We start from the raw sequence: 3,968 nt of genomic DNA, 5'->3' as shown, positions 1-3,968 counted from the left end.
ACACTAGATCGCGTGTTTGTGGCGCTGGCGTTGGAGCTGCCGGTCACCATAGGTGGCGCGTGTTGTCTCCCGCCGGCAATGCCACGACAGCACGCTCCCGGGCCTCTGTCGGCAGCGGCAAGCTCAGTTGGGAGCAAGGGTGTTCTCACTAAAACCGTCTACTCGCCTAACTCCGGGCGATTGCGCCTCTCTCGAAACCGACCAAGTACCTAGGACGGCGCTGCGCGCCGCCGGGACCTGAGAGGGTTTCGAGGTGTATCGTGCAGGGGAGCTCGGCCTCCTCCTGTTTGCAGAATAATTGAGCGGACGCTTGCGTGTTCGCGCGGGCCCCCGGGACACACTCCCGGGCGGCCGGCTGCTCAGCTCTAGTTGACGCAGCTCCCTGGTTGATCCTGCCAGTAGTCATATGCTTGTCTCAAAGATTAAGCCATGCATGTCTCAGTACAAGCCGCATTAAGGTGAAACCGCGAATGGCTCATTAAATCAGTTATGGTTCCTTAGATCGTACCCACGTTACTTGGATAACTGTGGTAATTCTAGAGCTAATACATGCAAACAGAGTCCCGACCAAGATGGAAGGGACGCTTTTATTAGATCAAAACCAATCGGATTGGCTTGTCTGGTCCGTTTGCCTTGGTGACTCTGAATAACTTTGGGCTGATCGCACGGTCCTCGTACCGGCGACGCATCTTTCAAATGTCTGCCTTATCAACTGTCGATGGTAGGTTCTGCGCCTACCATGGTTGTAACGGGTAACGGGGAATCAGGGTTCGATTCCGGAGAGGGAGCCTGAGAAACGGCTACCACATCCAAGGAAGGCAGCAGGCGCGCAAATTACCCACATCCCGGCACGGGGAGGTAGTGACGAAAAATAACGATACGGGACTCATCCGAGGCCCCGTAATCGGAATGAGTACACTTTAAATCCTTTAACGAGTATCTATTGGAGGGCAAGTCTGGTGCCAGCAGCCGCGGTAATTCCAGCTCCAATAGCGTATATTAAAGTTGTTGCGGTTAAAAAGCTCGTAGTTGGATTTGTGTCCCACGCTGTTGGTTCACCGCCCGTCGGTGTTTAACTGGCATGTATCGTGGGACGTCCTGCCGGTGGGGCGAGCCGAAGGGGTGCTTTCGCGTCCCGAGGCGGACCCCGTTTAAATCCTACCAGGGTGCTCTTTGTTGAGTGTCTCGGTGGGCCGGCACGTTTACTTTGAACAAATTAGAGTGCTTAAAGCAGGCAAGCCCGCCTGAATACTGTGTGCATGGAATAATGGAATAGGACCTCGGTTCTATTTTGTTGGTTTTCGGAACCCGAGGTAATGATTAATAGGGACAGGCGGGGGCATTCGTATTGCGACGTTAGAGGTGAAATTCTTGGATCGTCGCAAGACGAACAGAAGCGAAAGCATTTGCCAAGTATGTTTTCATTAATCAAGAACGAAAGTTAGAGGTTCGAAGGCGATCAGATACCGCCCTAGTTCTAACCATAAACGATGCCAGCCAGCGATCCGCCGCAGTTCCTCCGATGACTCGGCGGGCAGCCTCCGGGAAACCAAAGCTTTTGGGTTCCGGGGGAAGTATGGTTGCAAAGCTGAAACTTAAAGGAATTGACGGAAGGGCACCACCAGGAGTGGAGCCTGCGGCTTAATTTGACTCAACACGGGAAACCTCACCAGGCCCGGACACCGGAAGGATTGACAGATTGATAGCTCTTTCTTGATTCGGTGGGTGGTGGTGCATGGCCGTTCTTAGTTGGTGGAGCGATTTGTCTGGTTAATTCCGATAACGAACGAGACTCTAGCCTGCTAACTAGTCGCGTGACATCCTTCGTGCTGTCAGCGATTACTTTTCTTCTTAGAGGGACAGGCGGCTTCTAGCCGCACGAGATTGAGCAATAACAGGTCTGTGATGCCCTTAGATGTTCTGGGCCGCACGCGCGCTACACTGAAGGAATCAGCGTGTCTTCCTAGGCCGAAAGGTCGGGGTAACCCGCTGAACCTCCTTCGTGCTAGGGATTGGGGCTTGCAATTGTTCCCCATGAACGAGGAATTCCCAGTAAGCGCGAGTCATAAGCTCGCGTTGATTACGTCCCTGCCCTTTGTACACACCGCCCGTCGCTACTACCGATTGAATGATTTAGTGAGGTCTTCGGACTGGTACGCGGCATCGACTCTGTCGTTGCCGATGCTACCGGAAAGATGACCAAACTTGATCATTTAGAGGAAGTAAAAGTCGTAACAAGGTTTCCGTAGGTGAACCTGCGGAAGGATCATTACCGACTAGACTGCATGTCTTTCGATGTGCGTGTCGTGTCGCGCAACACGCTACCTGTACGGCAGTGGCCGTGCGCCGCGTGCGGAACCACGCGTGCCTCTCAAAACTAGCGGAAGTGTTGTTGTTGTTGTTGTTGTGTGGTACGAGCGCTGAAGCTCTGGAGCGGCTGGCCTGCGGTACCTGGCGCCTGGCGCCGGTTTTGAATGACGTTCGCCCGAGTGCCTGTCCGCTCCGGTGTGGAGCCGTACGACGCCCATCGGCTGTGAGGCCGTTGGACACAAAAAAAATAGTGGAACAGGGGCCGTCAGACGCCTCAGTCCCGCAAATGCTACTGTCTTGAAAGAGACAGTGGGAGACTGAAAAGGAAAAGATCACCCAGGACGGTGGATCACTCGGCTCGTGGGTCGATGAAGAACGCAGCAAATTGCGCGTCGACATGTGAACTGCAGGACACATGAACATCGACGTTTCGAACGCACATTGCGGTCCATGGATTCCGTTCCCGGGCCACGTCTGGCTGAGGGTCGGCTACGTATACTGAAGCGCGCGGCGTTTGTCCCGCTTCGGAGACGTGGGAGTGTCGTGGTCGCCTGTGTGGCCGGCCGCGTCTCCTTAAACGTGCGATGCGCGCCCGTCGCCTGGCGGTTCGCATACCGGTACTTTCTCGGTAGCGTGCACAGCCGGCTGGCGGTGTGGCGTGCGACACCTCGTACAACGACCTCAGAGCAGGCGAGACTACCCGCTGAATTTAAGCATATTACTAAGCGGAGGAAAAGAAACTAACAAGGATTCCCCCAGTAGCGGCGAGCGAACAGGGAAGAGTCCAGCACCGAACCCCGCAGGCTGCCGCCTGTCGTGGCATGTGGTGTTTGGGAGGGTCCACTACCCCGACGCCTCGCGCCGAGCCCAAGTCCAACTTGAATGAGGCCACGGCCCGTAGAGGGTGCCAGGCCCGTAGCGGCCGGTGCGAGCGTCGGCGGGACCTCTCCTTCGAGTCGGGTTGCTTGAGAGTGCAGCTCCAAGTGGGTGGTAAACTCCATCTGAGACTAAATATGACCACGAGACCGATAGCGAACAAGTACCGTGAGGGAAAGTTGAAAAGAACTTTGAAGAGAGAGTTCAAAAGTACGTGAAACCGTTCTGGGGTAAACGTGAGAAGTCCGAAAGGTCGAACGGGTGAGATTCACGCCCATCCGGCCACTGGCCCCCGCCCTCGGCAGATGGGGCCGGCCGCCCGCGCGGAGCAATCCGCGGCGGGGTCGTGTCCGGTTGCCTTTCCACTCGCCGCGGGGTGGGGCCGTTCCGGTGTGCGGTGGGCCGCACTTCTCCCCTAGTAGGACGTCGCGACCCGCTGGGTGCCGGCCTACGGCCCGGGTGCGCAGCCTGTCCTTCCGCGGGCCTCGGTTCGCGTCTGTTGGGCAGAGCCCCGGTGTCCTGGCTGGCTGCTCGGCGGTATATCTGGAGGAGTCGATTCGCCCCTTTGGGCGCTCGGGCTCCCGGCAAGCGCGCGCGGTTCTTCCCGGATGACGGACCTACCTGGCCCGGCCCCGGACCCGCGCCGCTGTTGGCTCGGGATGCTCTCGGGCGGAATAATCGCTCCCGTCAGCGGCGCTTCAGCTTTGGACAATTTCACGACCCGTCTTGAAACACGGACCAAGGAGTCTAACATGTGCGCGAGTCATTGGGCTGTACGAAAC

General features: G+C 56.9%; 3 non-coding genes across 3 annotated transcripts in view; all 3 read left to right on the top strand.

The window, feature by feature from the left end:
- The first annotated feature begins 379 nt into the window (after positions 1-379).
- LOC126330535 (small subunit ribosomal RNA) lies at positions 380-2,272 on the top strand. Its single transcript, XR_007562981.1, has one exon. It is a non-coding gene; the product is annotated as a small subunit ribosomal RNA (ribosomal RNA).
- A 371-nt stretch (positions 2,273-2,643) lies between these two features.
- Positions 2,644-2,798, top strand: LOC126330538 (5.8S ribosomal RNA). The gene has a single exon (XR_007562984.1). It is a non-coding gene; the product is annotated as a 5.8S ribosomal RNA (ribosomal RNA).
- Positions 2,799-2,986: 188 nt separating this feature from the next.
- LOC126330536 (large subunit ribosomal RNA) overlaps positions 2,987-3,968 on the top strand; it is a 4,222-nt gene continuing 3,240 nt past the window's right edge. The window contains exon 1 of the ribosomal RNA XR_007562982.1: positions 2,987-3,968. This exon is cut by the window's right edge and continues 3,240 nt beyond it. This is a non-coding gene — a ribosomal RNA (large subunit ribosomal RNA).

Source organism: Schistocerca gregaria, unplaced genomic scaffold, assembly GCF_023897955.1.
Source record: "Schistocerca gregaria isolate iqSchGreg1 unplaced genomic scaffold, iqSchGreg1.2 ptg001304l, whole genome shotgun sequence".
Lineage (NCBI taxonomy): Eukaryota > Metazoa > Arthropoda > Insecta > Orthoptera > Acrididae > Schistocerca > Schistocerca gregaria.
This window is presented reverse-complemented; position numbering and strand designations above follow the sequence as displayed.